General features: G+C 43.6%; 1 long non-coding RNA gene across 2 annotated transcripts in view; it reads left to right on the top strand.

The window, feature by feature from the left end:
- Nucleotides 1–261: 261 nt before the first annotated feature.
- LOC135903598 (uncharacterized) overlaps nt 262–22589 on the top strand; it is an 83326-nt gene continuing 60998 nt past the window's right edge. For both annotated transcript variants that reach the window (XR_010564862.2, XR_010564863.1), the window contains exon 1: nt 262–357. This is a non-coding gene — a long non-coding RNA (uncharacterized lncRNA). The remainder of the gene's footprint in view (nt 358–22589) is intronic.

A 22589-nucleotide genomic window follows, 5' to 3' on the forward strand; every position in this document is an offset into this window, starting at 1 on the left:
TCATTATCGTAATCAAAACGCACACGCGTTTCTTGACAGATCCCCCGTGGCAGACATGTATATGCGATAGTACGGAAATCATTATAATAATCAACACACGTCTATCAGCTTAAAGAACTGTTTGACGTTGCCATGGTATGTAGCCACCGCTTCGTGGCCAACCTCTTTGTGTATGTGCCTTGTATGGAAATAATCGTCATCGTAATAAACATGAGGAGACGCTGCTTGGTCGATTCCGCGTTGTGGGTATATGCCATGGCATGGAAATCGCAATGATCAACATGTGGCGATCATCTCAAAGAGCTAGTTGGCCTTGGCGTGATAAGTACAGCCCGCTTGGCCACTACTTCGTGGTAGGTATGTACCCTAATGTGTAAATCGTCATCATAACAAACTCGTCGCGCCCAACAGAAGTAGCACATATGTGTGTCGACTAGTAGATCATATACCAGGCCACAACCGCATGTACCCTTCTCTCGTCGCAATGCCTCGTAGATGTTCGGCAGATGCGAGACTTCAAGCACTTAAGCGTACACCTGTCTCAATACTTCAACAGTAATCCTCAGTGGTCAGTGGAAGTTACAGAAGTAGAGCGTAAGGTTAATATTGCCTGAGGCGACAGTTGTCCAGTTTAGCCGAGATGAGGCTCGCAATGTTAGCAGGCAAAGCAGGCAAGCCAGTGTGATAATAGCCTAGTGATGCATCAGCGTTTGTGTGTGCCGCTGCTTTCGTCGTATGTCATCATCCAAGCGCTGTATTCAGTGCCTAGAATTCTGCAGAAATTCGTTATTAAATGACAGCTAGCTGAGCTGCTTAGTGAGTGCTGAAATCGTAAACAAAAGCTCACTGATAATTGAAACAGCATTCAGCGCACACCATAATTTTGTAAAGTGTATAATAGCTGTGTCTTACCAGTGCTCACCTGCGGGGCAGAAACCTGGAGGCTTGCGAAAAGGGTTCTACTTAAATTGAGGTCTACGCAACGAGCTATGGAAAAAAGAATGATGGGTGTAACGTCAAGGGATAAGAAAAGAGCAGATTGGGTGAGGGAACAAACGCGAGGTAATGACATTTTAGTTGAAATCAAGAAAAAGAAATGGAGGGTCATGGGCAGGACATGTAATGAGGAGTGAAGATAACCGATGCTCATTAAGGGTTACGGACTGGATTCGAAGGGAAGGGATGCGTAGCAGGGGGCGGCAGAAATTTAGCTCGGCGGATGAGATTAAGAAGTTTGCAGGGCGACATGGCCACAATTAGTACATGACCAGTGTTGTTGCAGAAGTATGGGAGAGGCCTTTGCCCTGCAGTGGGGCGTAACCAGGCTGATGATGATAAGTTTCGAGACTGGCATCAACACATGAAAGATTGACAGCCGCTGCAGGAAATCTTTAGAGCAATAGTACACGCTCACGTCGGCTAAGGTTTTATTGCAAACAACACTCTTGAACTCCTGGCTGCGAAATTGAACGCCAAAATAAGATAGCGCAATAAGCTTTCTCCATCGAACTCCGCGTCTGTAAAGGGTATTTTGCAAGTCAACGCAAATTAAGAATGCAGTACCCACTTAAACTTGTCAGTATCGCACCAACCTAAAGTTGTTAATGTGACTGCAATTATACGTAAGCGATAGCAATGTTGGTAAACGTCAATGGCTGTCAAAACTACCTGCAATTTCACGCTCCGACCATTTCTTCTATGCTGTCCACCCGAAGTTATTGCGCACTAAAGAGTGTTCAAAAATCTGCGAAGCGAATATAAATGGCGCGTACAATGGACCCGAAAAGAACTCTTCCAAGGGATTGGGATAATTGCATTATTTGCCGCGAGATACTGCGCGGCATAATTTCGGCCAGACACAAAAGATTTCGAGCTGTGGTAGCACTTACAATAATTCTGTCCGGCTAATTAAGCTGCTTACGCAAAATCCTATAATCCGGCGTAATAAGTCGCGATGGCTGGGGAAGCGAAGGCGAGGTTTTCGAGCCAAATGCTATTCCGGTTTTAATGTGCCCGGAGGCTGCTGCGTCCTCTTCAACGAACATTGCCACAAATATGCATCAAGTTAGCTTGGGCAAGCAAAATGTAAGAAGCCTTCAGGCACAAGTCAGCGCTCGAACGCGTGCTAGTCTGAAAGCTCCCCAGCACAATCCATCGCCAAAGGCTGGCGGTGCATGATGCCTGGCTGTTGACATTCAGAGCGAGTGATATGACAGGCGACAAAACGCGCTGGAATTTGCATGATCGTGGCCACGTCAAGACCTCGTGGCTTTCGTTGGCCCATCACTAAAAGACACGAGTAGACATGTACGCGTTCAATATATGGGAGAAGGACGAAGAGTCGAGACAGTCGTGGACGGGGGAATGTGTCAATGCCGATTGACGATGGTGACGGCGCCTTTTCATTGCGAAACGAATCACTGGGGCCATGACCGTGTTTTGTTACGAAAGTGCAGACACAGCACACGGACGTCGTTCGAGCTTGAAACGAAGTTAGGCAAGAATCGCGAATAAAGTCGGCTTGATGTATGCGAGTGGCCGCATCCGCGCTGGTGTCGGGGCACACTGCAGGGTACGGTCGTTTGGCGAAAATGAGAGACGTAAGTGCTCTCCCGGGGACGCGTCCGGCGTCAGCAGTACGGTAGTATCGCAGACCTTACCAGTAAGTGCATGAGCAATTTTATTAGAATAAAAAATGGCGCAATTTCAGTGTCAGTAGGGATGTCTCATCATATCTATTGCTGACTCACGATGTTTAGAATGATTTCACATTTTCTTAGATGGTCTCAATGGTGGCGCTCACTTTGCGAGAGTGAACTAATAATTTTTATCTAGCGTGACGGCGTTTCACTAGCTTTGATATGCGCTGATTTGACAGGAGTCGAAAAACATATTATTCATTCTCGTCGGTATAGCTCCAGAGTGATGCTTTTTCCTTGTTTTTGCCTTATTGAGAAACAATTTCTTACGGCAGCTATTCATATGCAACTGAGGTTGTGACTCGTTGCAAAAAAAAAAAATCTCTTCTTGGATGGCGGTGACACTTCTTGCAGCACGGTCAATTATTTCTTAGAACTAAGCGGTCTAAAATTTCAATAAGAAAAGATCACATATTTCTCTCCCTAATACTTGCGGTAGCGAACGAATACAATTAATTGATCGTTCATTGGAAATGGATATCACCACTTAGACCTCGGAGATGTGAAAAGAAAATTGAACACGAAGATTTCTTGGCGCCATGTTACGACGCAGCATTACATATTACATATTCGCGCTGGATAACTACGTTCCTTCATAATTATATAAAATCATTGCGAAGACGTGTACTTGACAGGGCCAAGTTGAGTTGTTGAGTTGAGTGGTTGTAGGCTACTTGCAGTTGCTGCCGGCAATTGCTCCACCTAGCCAACTTCAGACGTGCCAAGGCATACTCCAGCAAATGCAGGACAAGACAGGACACAGAGTGTCACAATCGTGCGTAAGCGGTCCAGCTGTTGGTGACACTCACCCTTAATTATTGCCCACATAAACTTGCAATGTCTCCTACCTAAAGGACGACATCTCGAAATCAACGCAGATGATCCCGCAAGAGGCTCAATTAGAAGCGATTGACAGCAGGCTCTCGCACATGAGGGAGGCCAAACAAGGGCTGCAGAAGCGATGGAAAACGGAGTAACATAACAAGATATTAAGAAAGAAGATAGCCTTGTTCAACAAAAAATAGAACAATATGCGCAAACGCCCAAAAGACGACAATGGAAGGAACTATGTACGATGCTGGATTAGCAACTGAGCCCGAGCAAGACGTGGATGTTGCTCCAATATCTCCTTAATCCAATGCAAAGAAAACGGTGCACAGGCAAAACATACACAAGATCATATACGCGTGTAAAGGAGCCGAGCAAGAATTCTTGAAAGAGGTCGAACTCAAATACATATCACAGGCATCGCCGTGTGTTTATGCCGAATACGAGGGAGAACAAAACTCCGACCTCGATGAAGAGTTTAGGGAAGCATAAATAACAGCAGTCCTGCACAAGCTCTACACCAAATCGACACCGGGCCCAGACGCTCTTACAAACAAGACACTCATAAACCTGGACGACGCGTCTATTGGCAAACTAACAGAATTTATCAAGAAGTGCTCGAAAGAAGGAAAGATATCGCAGCAGTGGAAGAGGGCCCAAGTCATCCTAATATCAAAGCCTGGCAAAAAACTACAACTCGCGAATATAAGACCCATATCGTTCACTTCCTGCGTGGGCAAACTAATGGAGCATGCCTTCCTCGTGAGGCTCTCGAATTACATAGAAGACAATGACTTATTCCAAAACACGAGGATAGGATGGATAGGATAGTAAACACGAGGGGACAAGAAACCTGCCTACACAAGATGCTATGCTGCAGCTGAAGCACCAAGTAATAGACGGACCAGGAAGATCGAGTCGAGCCAACTTCGGGCTACATATCAAGAAGACATTCGAAAATCTGGCATACCAAACCGTACCGCACCGAATCCGAAACCTTGGCTTGGGTGAGCGGACGTACAACTATATACGAGACTTCTTAACGGACAGCAAAGCAAAAATCAGGGTGGGAGATGTAACGTCTGAGAAAGTGCGTATTGGCAGTGCAAGCACACCACAGGGCTCGGTGATATCGCTCATGCTATTTAACCTGGCTCTGATTCGTCTTCCTAGCAAATTACAAGGAATCAAAGGACTTAACCATGCTACTTATGCAGACGACATCACGCTATGAACAAACGGCGGCAGTGATGGACCGATTGAACAGAGACTACAGGAAGCAGGTAAACCAGTCGAGAAGTACCTAGAAGGCACCGGTCTAACATGCTTGGCCAAAAAAATCTGAGCTGTTCCTGTACAGAGCAGCGCTAAAGGGGAGACCTCCGAAGAACCACAACGTACAAACCTACCCTGACATACAACTCAAGACCCAAGATGGACAATCTATGCCCAAAGTCGAGAATAGAAGGGTGTTGAGAATGATCACAGAAGCCAAGGGCACTCGCACACAAACCATTCGCGAAATCGCAGCCAATGTTTCTCAGATGAGGTGATTGATCCAAAGAATCTCTAGCAGGCATGAGAGCATGAAAGAAGCAAGCGTCATGAAAATCATCCAGGCGTTCGTCATAAGTCAGATCACGTATGTGGTGACGTACCACAGATGGCACGCCACAGAAAAGAAGCTAGATGGCCTGATTAGGAACGTATATAAACAAGCGAATGGACTCATGTAAAACATGAGCATGGAGACCCTCATAGAGTTAGGACTGCACAACACGCTAGAGAAGTTAATCGAAGCGCAACGCGTAGCAGAATACGAGCGCCTCTCCAATATGACGGTGGGCATGCATATCCTAGATAAATTAGGGATCCGCTACCACACACAACACGGAGAAAAATGGGACATACTCAGGTAAATAAGGGTCTATCTTATGGTACCCTCCCTACCAAAGAATATGCATCCTGTACAGTACGGGGGTAGAAGAGAAACCAGGGCAAAGAACATGGCGAAGAACTACGAAAGAAACAAGGATGCAGCCTTTGTAGACTCTGCATGTTACAAACAAAAACGCAGCTTTGTCGCAGCAGTACTTAACCACAACAGACAATGTTGCACAAGCTTGACTATAAACATGACACACATCGAAACGGCAGAAGGAGCGGCTATAGCGGTAGCCATAGCAGAAACGAACGCATACTATACAATCAGTGAATGCTAGACAGCAATACGCAACTTCGCGAACGGCCGGATCTCACCTGAGGCACTAAACATGCTAAGAAAAGGACAAACAACAAGGGAAGACAGATGCGTCCAAATTCTATGGATGCCATCCCGCCCCCCCGACTCAACGGGAGATGATACTCCTAACACGGGGGCACAAAATCTAGCTCTATGACTCACTTTCGGAGGGCGATGAACGTAGAACCCTCGACAGGGCCCTCCGAAGTATGGAAATAGGAAGACAGAATGACCAGGTTCAACGACATTACCAACCATTACAATATGCAAAGATGCACTTATCCACCACCACAGCAAATCGCAAGGTGCCCAGTGGCGACACCTACAGACCAAATCATACAAGCGTCCGACACTAATGCGTGCTATTTATCCAGACATATACACAACAGACAGATGCAAAGTGTGTGGCACCAGAGCCATGCTAGAACACATGCTATGGCAAAGCCAGGGACTAATACACGACAATAAGTGCGGCCTCCATCGACAGCCTCCGCGTGCGAACGCAGGCGGCGCTGCTCAGCTCGAACCTGGAAGACCAACTCTGGCCAGTCCAGCGGGCCGAGGCAGCCGCCGGGAGGAAAGAACTCTTGGCCGTAACCTCGGCGTGTGCCCCAGCCCACTAACTCGCCAGGTGTGAATTGTTCTAATTCGAAATGAAGTTTTCTCACTCAATCACTCCTTTCTTTCCCACTCCATCTTCCCGCCATTTATCTTTTATCACTAGCCTCTGCCACACACATACTGAAACAAACCATTTATCAGAAAATGTGCCTTTTTTTCTTGCGTATTAATTCTAGCTGGAACGACCGTACCAGACTGTGAGTGTTACTGTGTGCGTGGGAGTCCTGATAGACCTTTCTCAAACGGTACGTCTCGATTTCGTCAGGAATAATAAAGGCACGGAAATGTAAACGTGCTTAAAAAGGCTGCGCGTGTGCCTGCAAAGCCAGCGTTTCATGTAGCACAGCACGCGTCAATCATGTAACCACCCAAGCATTGTTATTCTTCCTTGTCTAGTTTTCTATCCATATTCGAGCGTATGAGGTTGCTGCATGGTAACACAAACCGATCAAAGGCGTAGTAACTGAGCTTGGTGACGAGAGAAACATGAAATAGAGGGGGAAGGAGGCTCATGCATTCGTGTCTTGTGTCCTCTGTGTCTCGTCTTTGCGCTGTTTTGAAGCAATTAGCGTTTATTCCGAACTTTACAGTTTTCGGTGTGTCTGTACACGCCTAACCACCTGAGTCGCTGAGTACTCCATGGTTTAATCAGTAAAGCATAGGGATGATTTGCAGAAAGAAGTGCGCTCGAAACCAAGCGTGGAACCATCCGTGATCACTGGGTGTGTGAGAGTGGGTATGTGCCGCTCTTCAATACACCTCTTTGACACCAACTTCGCTTAACGTGCATGTGCCACTGGATACGTGTCGTCGTTTCATATTGCAGCGAAGAAAACTGAAGGTTCTATTATAGTTCTTTACAACATAGCTATAGTGAGCCATCCAGCTTTGGCTACTTCAATTCTTGACACAAAAATATATGTAGGTAGTCGCAGGCTCTAATAATGCAATAATAATGTAGTTATTACTGTAGTTATTAATTATAATGTAATAATAATGTAGTAAAAGTGTTCTTACGGGCCGTCTCACCCCTCTGAGGATTTGCCCTTTGAGGGGAAGTTTCAGCCAATGCACCCTCCTCACACCCGACGTCTCCGCGTTAGGCGGCGCATCAGTATCAGCTCCGTATCGTTTGGAAAGACTCCCCCGATGCCTGAGGCAGGGAGATGTGACCGTAAGCTGTCTGGTGTACTGCCGTAAATACGCGACTCGTGAATTCCTGGTTCGCGCTGAAAGTTTCTTTCTCTATTTTTCATCTTGTCTTTTTTTTCAAACTTGTTTTATGTCCTGTTCAAGTTCGCCGAAAATATATCGTGTATATAGCCATGTTCATGGGCGCATGCGTATGGGAGACTTCGAAACCACGATCTTAGAACCACTGAGAAATACTACGTTGTGCCACCTCTTGCGATCAGCAAAACCCGTACATCATGGATAGTTGAAGCATGTTTTCATGCACCTAGCATCCTCTGGGCTGGAATTCTCCTACATAAGGCGGCCTGACTCCCCGCAAGGTTATCTAGTTGAGCGACCTTGGATGCTCGGTTGCCACAGTTTGAAGTTCGAAACCTCGTGTTTTTTTCCTGAAGGTGGGAAGCTCGAATTCACCTACCCCAGTACACTACATCTCCAGGCTTGGAGTGGCGCCTGATACAAGCAAAAGCGCCGGGAGCAAGTGTGGCTATACTAATTAAGATACAAGCAAATTAGGAAGCCCGCTAAGCTACAACAAGGCACTCCCTTACAAGAACAGGAATTGGCATCCTTGGTGCAGTATTTGGCCACTCCCTTCCAAATGACTCAGCCAATTAACCGATGGCCCTCAGTCCCCAGCAGCTGCGGAGCACCTGACCAAGGCGGTGGTCAGACCTGTAACGCTGCGGGGAGGAAAGAGAAAAGCAGAGTGTGCTAAGAATCTTTGGACCCGGCAGGCCACATTTGGAAACTAATCCTTGCAACCATTAACACCCAAACCCTCTCGAGTGAAGCTAGCCTAGCAGGACTCTTTCAGGAACTATCAGGCAATGTTTGAGACATCATTGGCCTTAGTGAGGTTAGAAAAACTGGTGACACTTATACAGTGCTGACAAAAGCCACGTCATCTGCTATAGAGGACTAGCAGAAAAAAACCAGTTCGGAGTAGGATTCCTAATTCATAACGACATAGCGGGCAACATTGCCGATTTCTACAGCATTAATCAGGTGGTGGCAGTAGTCGTAATAAAGCTGAATAGGAGGTATAGTATAATGGTACTACAAACCTACGCTAACACCTCCAGTCACGATGATGAAGAAATAGAACAATTTTATGAAATTATGAATTAGTGATGTGAAAAGTGCAAACTCAGCATACTGTAGTCATAGGGGACTTCAATGCAAAAGTGAGTAAAAAGCAGGCTAGTGAACAAGCAATTGGTGACTATGGTGTAGATTCTAGGAACACTCAAGGAGACATGTCGGTAGAATTTGCAGGAAGGAAAAAGCTGCGAATAATGAACACCTTCGTCAGGAAGTGCGGGAACAAAAAGTGGACCTACAAAAGCCCAAAGCGTGAAACAAGAAATTGAATTGATTTACTACATTCTGCCGATCCCAGCATAGAGCAGGATGTGGAAATGTTAGGCAGGGTTAAGTGCAAGGATGATAGGTTAGTGAGGGCTAGGATTCACCTCAATTGGAACAGAGAAAGAGTAAAATTGATCAAGAAGAAACAGGCCAACCAAGACGGAGTAAGGGTAAAAACAGACCAATTCAGGTTGGCACTTACAAGCAAATATGCAGTGTTAGAGCAGAGAGATGAAGATGACATCGAGGGGCTATGAATCAAACCGTAGCAAGGCCGGCTTCAGAAGCGACAACTGAAGTGGGAGGTAAGGCACCAAGGTAACCAGTAGGTAAGCTCTCCCATGTAACAAAGGACCTAATACCGAAATGCCAAAGAATGAAAGTGTCCATCTCAAGAGATCAAATAGAGTTCGCTGAACTGTCAGAACTAATCAACAAAAAGAAAATAAGGGATATTCGAAATCATAACATGAGAAAGACTGAGGGAGCAGTAAAATATGGACGCAGCCTACAACTCAGTGATAAGGGAACTTCGCATCGGACAAACCAAGATGTATACATTCAAAGGTAAGCCGGGTTATATCATCAGCAATCTCGAAGATACAGCAAAAGAAGCGGAAGAATTCTCTACTAACCTGTAAAATACCCAGAGGATTCAGGATACCTCCATTAGAAACAATAATGAAAAGGATACAGAAACTCCCCCTATAACTAGCGGTGAGTTCAGAAGAGCCTTGGAAGACATGAGACGAAGAAGGGAGGCAGGAGAAAATGGAATAACAGTCGATTTAATCAAAGATGGAGGAGACATAATGCCGGGAAAACTAGCGGCTCTTTATATGAAGTGTCTATCGGCTGCTAGGGTCCCAGGAAACTGGAACAATGCAAACATAATACTAATCTAAAGAAAGGGCAACATTTAAAGATTTGAGAAATTATAGCCCCACAGCTTACTCCCAGTATTAAATAAATTATTCACCAAGGTCATTTTCAATAGAATGAGGCCAACACTGGACTTTAGTCAACCAAGGGAACAGGGCGGCTTCAGGAAGGGATGCTCTACAATGGATCATATCCATGTCATAAATCACGCAATTAAGAAATCCGCAGAGTGCAATGAGCCTCTCTGTATGGCTTTTATAGATTATGAAAAGGCATTTCAGTCAGTAGAGATACCAGCAGTCATAAAGGTATCACGTAATCAAGGAGTACAGGACGCTTAGGTAAATATCTTGGGAAGTATCTACAGAGATTCCAGAGCGGCCATAATTATCCACATGTAGGAAGATACCTATAAAGAAAGGGGTCAGCCAAGGAGATGCCATCTCCAACGCGATTCACTGCATGCTTGGAAGAAGCATTGAAGCTAATAAACTGGGAAGGCTTAGGAGTAAGGATCAACGGCGAATATCTCAGGAACCTTCGGTATGCAGATGACATTGTCCTGTTCAGCAACACTGGCGACGAGTTACAAAAAATTATTGAGGGCCTTAACATAGACGGTATAAGAGTGGGGTTAAAGATTAATATGCAGAAGACAACGATAATGGTTAATAGCCGGGCGAGGGAACAAGAGTTCAGTAACGCCAGTCAGCCTCTAGAGTCTGTAAAGGAATAATTTTACCTAGGTCAATTACTCAAAGGTGACCCTCATCATGAGAAGGAAATGCATAGAAGAATAAAAATGGGTTGGAGAGCATTCGGCAGACATTGTCAAATACTGACTGGAAGATTACAATTGCCATTAAAAAGAAAGGTGCGCAATCAATGCATTCTACCGGTGCTGATATATGGGGCTGAAACCTGGAGACTGACAAATAAGCTCGAAAACCAGTTAAGGACCGCGCAAAGTACGATAGAAAGAATAATGTTAGGCGTAACGTTAAGGAGACAGGAAGAGGGCAGTGTGGGTCAGAGAGGATACGGGGATAGTCGATGTTCTAATTGACATTAAGAGAAAGAAATGGAGCTGGGCAGGTCGTGTAATGCGTAGGTTGGATAACCGGTTGACCGTTGTGGTCACAGAATGGCTGCCAAGAGAAGGGAAGCGCAGTCGAGGACAGCAGAAAACTAGGTGGGGTGATGAAATGAAGAAATTCGCATGCGTTAGCCGGAATCGGTTGGCGCTGGACAGGGTTAATTGGAGGTCGCAGGGAGAGACCTTCGTCCTTGTGTAGACATAAAATAGGGGGATGATGAATGTAGGTAGCGGGTAGTGCATGATTACTTCATGACATACTCATAAGCCATGAGCATGAATTCACGCTTGGTAATGTTTAGGTTCATACACCTTATTTTACACGATCTGGAAACAGCGTTAAGATCATTCTGAAGAACTGTTATCTCATTTGCAGATTTTATTTGACGAAATGTTACGCAATTGTTAGCAAATAAATAAACATGTTAAATAACGCAGGTTGGTAAGACGGTAGATGTAGAGGATAGAGATAAGGATATGACCAACTGCGGAGCCTTGCGGTGCCCCACAGAGGACATGGCTTGCCTCCGAATCAGAACAGTGAGTGGAGACGTACTGAAGACGGCTAAATAAAAATTACTTTAACCATGCAATTAAACTTTTGCAAATGTGTAACTTCGGCAGTTTATGCATTACTAGAATGTGATTTCCATTTTCGTATCCTGTTGAGCAATATTAAATTGTACTCTCTGCTTAGGAGGAACAATGAAGAATAACACTTAGCATGAGCGTCAATTCTACCTGTTGTGTTTCAGAAGATTAACTCTTTCTGAAGCCTTGTTGCGCATCAGTGAGAAATGAGTTGGATTGAATAAACTAGCTTGATTATAGGAGAAGACGTGCTCAAAAGTCTTACAATGCGTACTAGTAAGTCATAACATAGGTTAGTTAAGGGGAAAAGCTTATCGCAAGATTCGTAGATTGGTATCAGATTACCCAGTTTTTACTGTGTCACTTAACCCATTAGGGACCGGTTTCTTTATTGTCTTGCTATCTTGAAATAAATGTCATATCTTAACTTACATTGATACTAATAATTCACATGCAAGAAATAATTACTCTTGCCTAATTAGTTTTTGAAATATAGCCCGTGACCATATGGTCACACTGGGCCCTTACGCTACAGCGAAATACGCGAAGTTAAAAACATTTATTTCAAGCCATGAAACATCACAAAAAAATATATAGCGAATAGTCGAGCCCTGATTTAGTGTGATATGGTTTAAATCTTGGAATATACATGCCGACGTCATACTTTGGGCATGGTGTGTGCACCGCGCTGTTGCAATTATCTCATGCACACCTCCACCTCTTGCCATTACGTATTGGTGCAACAAAGTGGGCCACTTGGTCACACCGTGTACCAGTCAGGACATCACCAGTCTTTGGTATTCTGCGTTGACCAGGTCCTCTATGCTTATTGTCCCATCGAATCAGGTAGCTTTGTGCAATTTGCTTGCGGAATTCCACCTGCGTGACGTTGAACCCTGTGCTACGAATTAGCGCCCTAGCGTTGCTGATATATACATCACAAAGTGAAGTGAAAATCGGCAACCACCACTTTTTGCCACAGATTGCAATCCTATAGGCGCCTGCATTTGCATCCGTCTGGTCCGTATCTCCTATAAATCTCGTACTTAGCAACAGTGTTTGGATGGGCCACCTTGATTCGCTTCTTCTCAACATACGAGTACTTGCCCTATCGAGTACGGCGTTGTCAAAAAGCTCGAACAACTCAACAGGTGAAAAGTGCCTGTAAGCAGCAAAGTTTGGGTCGGGAAATATGCCAATACTTGTCTGGAGGTCAGCCTTCGTCCACTTAGAAGCAGTGGATAATTTTGCCGGAATGGCCACATCAACTACAGAAGAAGAAACCTCTGATATTCTGTCACCTTGCTCGCCGGGGTCGCCATCGTCGGAGTAGCATCCACCAATGCTGCGTCCGTCAGAGAAAACAGATTCAGCGCCGGCTAATAGCTACCACCTGCTTAGAATGTCAATGAGCCCACCTGAGTCTTCATCGGCCAAGTTTTCATCCGAATAGGTGCTAGCCTCTGGCGGCTCGATAAAAATCACTGACACGTCGTCATGCACCTCTACGACTATCTTCGCTATTTCTTCCAACATCAACCTATTCAGACAATAAAATAAGAAATAACCACTGCGAGAACGCGCCTGCAGCCGTGCGCGAGATGAGAATGCATTAAAAAAAAATAAAAAGTTAGGTAGCCTAAAAGCCTAGCGTGACCATATGGCAACGCGCAAGATAACGCGCTCGTTCATGGATAAATCAAACATTAATCTTTCACAAAGGGTCATCGAAGGTCACATATTCAAAGAGCAATACGGAGGTAAGGATATCTGACTATTGCTTAAACAAGTAGTAACAAAAAACACACTTAACCCTTGGAGCGATGAATGGCAACGCTACTCGCAGAGACACACTTATTCCTGCCTATGCTAGGGGCTCCCACAAACCGACTGACAACTGCTGCCACTTGGTATATATAAAGGGAACTCTAATCTGCCAAACGGCACGTCAAAGGCGATTTTGGTGCCATTTTGTTAATCTTAGTTAATTAAAATCCACTGTGCAGACTGACATGACCATATGGTCACGCTAGTCTTTAATGGGTTAACTGGTGAAAAAGCTCAGTAGTAGAACAAAAATCACAGCTGCGCTTTTCAAAAATTTGTGGCTAATAAATGACACCTCGCAGGCGAGGAAGATTTAATTTTGGTAATGACACTCTCGACATCAGTTGCCCCAATCACCTGTGAGAACATTAAAGTGTAGTTGTAAAATTTGGCTACAGGCAGACTTATGTCGCAAGTGCCAGAAAAGTTCTGTACGAGAAGTGCGTTTAAAATAAATGCGTATTTGCTCGATGAGACACTGTTTCCAAAGCAATCTAGCAAGCTTACGTCACCATTATAGCTGGGGTTAATATTGCGCCCGAATTCTTTGCATTTGTTCTCAGCATTGAAGGCAAAGTGCGTTATATAAGTAGGTTCTGGAATTTTTCAGCATATTACAGTCACATACAGAGGCAAGTCTTCAGGTTATCCAGTGAGTGACGTTGGAACTAGCATTAACTGTTACGTAGAGACGGTTTCCTTGTTTTAGATACTTTCGATATGGGCGTTCTACAACGATGCCTTGAGATCACCGATCAAACTGTTAACAAATATGTATTTCCTTGGTAAATCATTAGGTTTAAGAATAAACGTATCGAGGTTTTCCTCGGCATCCCGGTGTTAAAAATTTTTCAAAAATGCTTGAAGAAATTAGGATAGTTCAGTGCTCATTGTTTTCTAGTTAGCTTGTCTATACTTGCGAATGATTTTTGTATATTTTGTAGCTTGTAAACACTGCAGGTATAATAAATGAAAAAAAAAACTTAGCTCACGCAAAGCAGGAATGCATTTGGTATTTGAAGTGCAGCCCCGTCAGTTGTTAAAGGCGGTCAAGAATTTCAAAGATCGAACATTTTTTCTCGGAGTCAATTGCGCAGCTTCGCAAAAAAAAACTGAGGTGAAATCATGGACATCTTTGTGCAAGATTGAAAACTGCTGCACAATTGGGGGATCAGATTTCAACTGAATATTTACGATAATAATGTCACCTAACAATAATAAAGGTAAGGCTGGGTTCCGGGGGGACAAATATAAGTAGCCTCGTGCAGATCACTTATAAAGCTACATGAGTAGCCAGTTCGCAATAATAAGTACCAAAATTTATTTTGTTTTATTCAGTAGCTCAGAAATAACCCACAGAATCTCCAACTCGATGCGTGTCTAAGTACATTGCGATGAGATTTCTCTACGCACAGGAACCAGTAAGCAAGAGCCCCACTGTATTGATCGGTTGTGTTGTCCTGGTTACGTTTCATGAAGCGTTTTCACGTGAAAATTTGTCAAACATGGTCGCATGCTTGATGTTTGCAAAGGGTCCTGAAAAGAGCACAGTGTTCTTGGCAGACACGAACTAAAGCTTCGCCCAAACGGATTCCCACGGTGCTCGAGATCCGCATATTTGTAACTAGAACTTTTGCAGGTCTATTTTTCACTGGTGCTGCAACGCCGCAGTATATCGCAACATGGTTTCACCGCTTTGCAATCAGGCGGTGAGCCGCTGCGTAACGTGTGCAGCCCCGCAGTCTCGGGCATTAGGGTCTTAAATCTTAGCCCGAGACTAGTGAGTTACTTAGGTGCACGAGGTTGGCCCGAGGCTTTGGCCGTCAAAGGAAATTTATTACAGTGCTTCTCAGGACTCCGGCTTACAGGACCCGCCTCCTTCATTACTGGAGTGGTTAGCATGCGCCCGATGTTTCAGTTAGATGCAGCGATGCGCCACGGAGGCGTGCCATCCAGGCATCGAAGGATGTGGCAGTGTTGTAATTTAAAGGCGGTCTCTCGTCTTTTTTTCTCTCTGTCCTTTCAGGCTTAGGTATTCCACTGTTGGCGTGCGTTATGGCTCCGCTACAACTGGAGTGCAAAAGTACGAAAGTACGAAGAGTACTACCGCATACCGAGGGCAATGCGTGGGGATATGTTCCGTTCTGGAGTATTTGAACCTAACCCTTGGCTGGAGAGATGGACAATATAGTTAACTAATACTTAGCATGAGTTATCACAATTTCCGTGGCGATGAAAGGCTAGATAACATGTTTTCTTCACTGAGATTCAAAACTGGCAGTTGGTTCAGGTATAGAGATTGTTCCAAATTATTCTGTTTAAGAGAGTACTTCTGTTGAGAAATAAATTAGCAGTGGTTACGTTCATTGCTTTACATTATATATTTCAGCAAAGGCTCGAATTAGGTCAGATTTTACGTGAAAATTACGTCCTTTGGCTTAGGGCAAAAGCTTTGGAAATATATTGATGTATTTTCTGAAGAATACAGAGTTACAAGATGTATTTCTTATTCCAGTATGGCCTTGCGGGAAATACTATAAAAAAGGTAGTCTATGCGAATACTGACCTTGACGTTCAAATCGAATAATAATCGAATTGTGGTAAAAGCCAATAGAATCTATTCGTATCAAATATCTAATACTTTTTGATACCTGTGCATGAAATTTACACTTTCTAACACTTAATATCGAAGAATTTTCATATCCTGTCATTTGGGACGTCAGAAAATTTGTCATTACAATGCACCTTAAAAAAATGGTTTATAAAAGTAATAAAAGGAGCATTATGAATAACTCTTCACAAACATCGGATTTATGCTTAAATTGCTGTTTTGTATGACTTTTTCTGTTATGCAATGTTTGCTATGTATCACATTATTATTGATTATTCTTACAGCTTTTTATAATACTGAAAACCTTTGGCGGACTTCTTCCAGAAGCAGCGTTTGCATTTACGTCGGCTGTATTTCGATGCATCGCACTGTCACTTGGGGCAGACCGCATCTTGAAGTTCCAACCAACCTGATGGAGTGTCGTCAGACGAAATGTAAACAGCAAATAATAAATAAATAGACAAAAAAGTTCTATTTTAGCGTGGGCAACCGACGACATGAGCCACAAAAATATATATAGGACTTTTCTAATAGCGCGTAGTTGTTTTCTTGCGTCGAAAATATTGCAGACCCCAATTTTACGGTAAGGTTTCTGATTACATTTGCGATTTAGGTGCATTTTTGTATAGGGCCAAAAAATTCCCAAAATAAGGAAGATATTGGCATAAAAATTATGTCTAAATGAAAATAAACTAGCATAAAAATAAAAATTAGGTGTACAGCACCCATACGGAATAGACTCGGGGACGAATTCACAAGCGTGTTTATTCATTTTGTTTTTCTTATTTATTTTCTAACACTTCCTGACTAGTCGGCGCCCACGGCTAATAATAGGCTCACTGTCACTATGAGCGGTTTTTTATGCTCACAAACTCTACTAGCGCAAGAAGTTGTCCTGAGTACGGGCTCCGCTCTTATTATTTTCTTGAGTCTCGACTGCATGCTCCACGTTCGCATGCAGCGTCGCGTATGGCCTCACTCGTTCCCATTCTTTCGTTCCTAAAAACATCCTATAACTGGAACCGCCTGCCAGCCTCATTAGTAAGCATTACAGACGTTAATTGAATTAGCGCTTTGCGATTTCGGGTGTAACGTGCAGCATGCTGCCTACTGGTCACGGCTGCCAAACGCCCTTTTTGTGCTTCGAGTTTACGGGTCAGCAAATTCTCACATTCTGGAGCCCGCTTCGCAGTGTACGTTGTGCTCGGCCTCGGTCATGCAGGACGTGCGGGCAGTCGCAAAACTAACTTGCCATCCAGTCAGCCAGTAAATTGTTTAGCTAGCCTCGCAATCGCTATGAGCAAATGAACGTTGACTACGGAGAACAGAAGAGTACACTGATCTATTTCCCAGATAGCGCACATTGATGTTCGCGTAGTCAAGCGCCTCACATACGTAAAATTCCCAACATCACAACACTTCCCGTGCTGTGAGAGAAGGCATTCGATTTCTTCTTTTAGATGTCTTGGTTCGGACAAAGCTTTTTTTTTTATTTTGCGCTGAGTTTTACTTTGCGAACGAAATTGCAAGAGTTCTTGATAGTAGTGAAATTAGGTATTAGTGAAAATTAGGTAACTTTCCGTAGCACTGAATCTTCAAGGGCTCCATCGCGTTAAGTAAGTGTGCGCATTAGGTGGCAAGTAAAAACTGTCAGCGCCAGCGCTTGCTGACTTCACCTAGCCAGGAATAGCGATATATCGGTGTGATGGCAAATCTTAGCTGTTACTTGTTTTAAAAGTAATGGAAACAGCATGTACCAGTATAAATAAACGAACCTGTCAAGAAAAATGTTGCCTTGACGTCCAACTAGTGTAACGTCTTTAGTGTTAGATCACGTATTAACAGTAGGTGGCCCTTCGGGCACCATGCAAAATGACAGGTGTTATTCCTTACGTCAGTAAGGCCGAGTGATCCATATGCGTAACCCTAGGATAAATGCCCGACAGATGCCTAAAACAGGAAAAGAAACAAAAACTACCATAATTATGGAATATGCGCGAAGCTCCCATGCAACCATTAGCCAAGCAAAAAGCGAGGACAATTTGCGAGCACATCACGCAATAATTTCACGCTGTTAGATACTAAGCCGCAGGCACGAAACAAAAAGATAATAATAACCACCAGCACTCACTGTAATTATAAGGAGGTAGAGCGTACACGAAACACTTTCTGCACAAAATTTCACAAACCCATTGTCCGCAATGCAATGGCGGCCAAGTGGATGACAGTGCACAAAATACAATTTAGAATTTCAGCAACAAGTCAAGCAAAGCCAATGTTTACAATGTAGTTTATTGGAATTGGAGCACGGGTCATTAGGCCTCGAGAGTATTATACATCCATAAACAAAGTATTCCTTGCAAAGGCGTGCGTTAATGTTGCACCAGAGCTTTCTCAAGTGAGTTACATTGTGGGAAGATAATAAGAGTATTTGTCATCTTGGTAAGCTTTCTGAATGTGTTTAATGCGACACGACTTTCTTCCAACCTGTGCCTGGATTCGAGAATCTTTGTGCGAAATTATGCCACGTTTCCCGATGTGCCCTGACATGTGTACTTATGATAATGAACTGTGTGTTTCTATGTACTTTTGTCTTGGAGTTCAAAAAGATTTTATATAATTTTTTATCTGACAAAGCTTTTAATTTAGAGTGTGTCTTGATGTGAATTTTGTATGTCTGTGGCCTTCGTTATTTGAATTTAAAGGAAAAAAAGCAGCTGGTGTAAATTAAAGCTGCCAACAAATCCTAAACATCATATCATAAAAAAGTGTATTTTGCGCGTCCGTATTTATTCACGTCTTTATAATACCTCAATAAATGGGCTGTGTGATTATAGCGATCAATATTCTTAGGGAAGGTTCGTCCACTTTTCCGTATCTGTCTGTGTATCCAGCTGTTCTCCCTGGCCACTTAAATAATCGAGGCCGGGGAAAACTAATAAAAATAATAATCATTGACGCCGCGGTGCATGAGTTCCACAGCACAGTAGTCACGTGATTTAGCAAGACACGCCACGGTTGAGATTTTTTTTCTCGCGAGGTATTTGTTGTTTTATGTGTATTACTGTAGAGAATTCCATAAGGCACTGGCCAGCATGTAACGCATTGATGATTTAAAGACTATGTACAAAGCGTCATGCGTTCACCTTGAAACAATAACAAAAAACTATATGTATTTTCGCGCATTAAAAAGTGGCATCGACACTCAGGCGATCTTGCCTTTTTCTGCGCAGGCAAACGAAGCATTGACAAAATGTTATCATCAACTGAAAAAAAAATTGTCATGGCTTAATTTTGGTGCCTAGATAAATTGGGCAAAATACTCAGGTCTTCCGTTTGGTTTATAGGAATTACCAGCAACTTGCCATGCAGGTATAGAGTGCGCAAACGTGCCGTGTATATACGTTATCGTTCCTTTAGGTGCCTTCAAGCGTAGTGTGCGTTACTGTCGAGAACGTGTACCAGTCCTCCAGCGCTATGTGGGCACGTTTATTACGCGCCACCTCTCTTTGCTTGTCAGGGTGGTGGCTTCTAAATTATCCCCGTCTACAAAACGTGTTTTATGCACTGCATAATTTTCAATGTAATAGGACATACATTGAGCGTCTTTATAGAAGGTTCACTACTCTTTGTGAGGTATTCTACCTATGAACGTCTGAACTGCATGAACTGTATGAATCTTTAGACCCGTATGTGCTGGTGAACTTGGTCTGGTGCATCTATTTCTTTGTGTGTTTTTGCGACAAACAGCTTGTCGTTTCTTCTTCTTCCACAACATTACACAAGCAGTATTGTGGCCATTAATACAACTAAAGCTAGCGTATATGCTCTGCCCAGCCTACTAGCTTCAGCTCAATATTCTGGGCGACTTTGTGATGTTTTCTATATCAACTATATTGCACTGTGCACTTTGTTTTGATTTTGTTTTGTAGCTTATATTTCTCTATACACGCTAGAGAAGACAACTACACAAATATTTGTTATAAATTATTTTCTCACCGCCCCTTTACACTTCGACAGTTTCTGGCTGTTAAGCCCATGACGTAGTGCATTTTGTCCACGTGATGCTTCTATCCTTATCCACTAAGTCATATTTCTTTAAGTAGAGCATTTGAACGCTAGCTGCTAAAACATGGTTGTACAAAAAAAGTGTCTTGTAGCTTTTCTGAACCATAAGCATTGCTTCATAAGTGGTAAAGTTGCAACACGTTCCTCGGATGAACTTAAAAGGACACTGAAGAAAGTTTTTATCTTGAATCAACATACTATACAATATTTCATTGCACCCATAAGGATGTCGTGCCATTTCTTACACTTTTCCTAGTTTGACTAGACACGTTATGAAAGACACGCATGTTGGACCGAAACGCTGAGCCTTTTCTATCTTCGAAAATTTGGTTTCCTCCAATGACCTCACTTGGAGTACAGGTACGATCTAACAGAGTTTCAAACTGACTGGTACCACATATGGATCGGTTCCCTGCGCCACGGATACACTGGGTATGTGCCGCTGGTCAATAACTGTCTTTTACGTCTACTGGGTGACTAATTATGTGCCAGTGCTCTAAAGAGAAAAAAAAATTAATACACATTTTATATTCCACTCAGCAATGAATTTTTTTCGAATCCCGGCCACGGCGGCCGCATTTCGATGGGGGAGAAATGCGAAAACACCCATGTACTTAGATTTAAGTGCACGTTAAAAAACCCCAGGTGGTCGAAATTTCCGGAGTCCTCCACTACGGCGTGCCTCATAATCAGAAAGTGGTTTTGGCTCGTAAAACCCCATAATTTTTTTTTTTGGGGGGGGGGGGGGGGGTTATGTGTCACTTTTTGATGGTAAAGTGTGCTGGCTCTCGCATCTCTGAGGCCAGGCGCGGATTTTTTGGTGATGTGACTAGATGGCCAAGAAACGCAACAGTACGCAAAGAAAGTGTAAGTAAACTGAGCTTTTCTTTCAGCATTATGACATTAAAGAAGCTTTTCGCTTTTTTACCAGCGGGGAAGTCTGTGCTTTTCTGTCTCACAGTTCTCTTTGCGCTTCTCAGTCAAACGAGACGACATTTTGCAGCGCAGAGCTGACAAGTGGGCAACTACATAGAGCATCAACGTAGATAGACTGCTTGAGATAGAGCCGCTATATTCTGCTGTGGGCCAATGTTAAGTGCATCACAAATTTCAGCTGCAGCTCGGGTAGTGGTTAATTTCGTATACAGTGGCAGCGTCGCTTGAAAGACGGCTATAACATTCCTAAGTAATAACGATGACTTTGTTGTTAGCACCGTCCGTATGCCTACTTTGGCATATTTGCTTGAGGACTCAGGTAATGTCTGCTTAACTGTGTAATATAAAACGCAAGCGAAACCTCATTTGTTCTTTTGAGGCAGTTTTATTCTGTGGCATGCTAGCAGTGATGACTGTAGCACAGATACGTTATGATCAATTGTAAGCTCGCTATACTCTATCTCTTCTATTTGGACTATGTCGCACTCGGCATTCATGTGCCTTCCTTCGAACGTATCCTCTGTTTTCTTCTGTACCTTGACATTAGTGTACTTATGTGAGTGAATGTGGTGTCAGTGCGTTTTTATGCGACAGTTTTGGCAAGCTGTCTATCTTGTAATTATGTGAATTGACTTAAGGACTGAATTTGTTACACTTACTGTTGTAGCTTGACAATAAATGTATTTCAATTATTTGTATGCGTTGCCTTGAAGTACGAATTTCCTACCCGTGGCCTTCATTACATTCAGTAGTATGCGACAAGGAGCAAGCGGCGCCAGATAAAGGAACCAGCGTGCGCTAGACATCATATACAAAAATACATCGGACTCAGAAAAAACCACAGCGTGACAAAAGCATTAAGTGGACCACAGGAAACAGCAGTGTCGTGTGAGCTGAAGAAGGCCTTTACATTATTGCGGTAATGTCAACGACATGGCTCTAGAGGCGCGAAGTCATTTCAATTTGCACTCGCATAAAACATGCCTCCAAAACATGCAGATATTAGAAATATTTATAGCCTTTTAATTGCCGCAACGGGAAACCCGCGCCGTGTGCCTTGAATATGCGAGCTCAGCCTTAGAGAAATGCTATCATCTTGATAAGTTCTTGTTGTAGCGGGCATAGAGCACACGATGAATGCGCAGGTGACGTGTACTGAGAATAAGGGCAGTGCAAAGAAAACGCGCAAATATTAGAACTACTTTAGATACTAGCCACTTGAGCTTTGTGTGAGGCGCTGATGTGATTCTAACGCGTAGACTACAAAGAAGTAAAACTGAGGGGCCATTCCATCCTGTGACGGTGAATAAACAGCGGAGCTGCTATGGTGCTATAAATTATGTTGGTATAGAGTTTTGTTGATATGTAACTGTACCTATGTATGTACATGTAATTTACGCGAAATTCAAAAATATCAGGCACGCACTACGTCACACACTACGTCACACATACACGGAGCTACCACCTAAGGGTTTTTACGACGACGCGTTAAAGACAGGTGTCGTCGACGCAGCTGCGACGTGGCGCAGTTTAGACGCAGGTGGCTGTTGAACCGAGCCTCGACGCGAGCGACGATATGCGTCGACCAGGCTGCAGTCCAAAGGAGTACAAGAAACAAAACAC

Source organism: Dermacentor albipictus, chromosome 1, assembly GCF_038994185.2.
Source record: "Dermacentor albipictus isolate Rhodes 1998 colony chromosome 1, USDA_Dalb.pri_finalv2, whole genome shotgun sequence".
Taxonomy (NCBI): Eukaryota; Metazoa; Arthropoda; class Arachnida; order Ixodida; family Ixodidae; genus Dermacentor; species Dermacentor albipictus.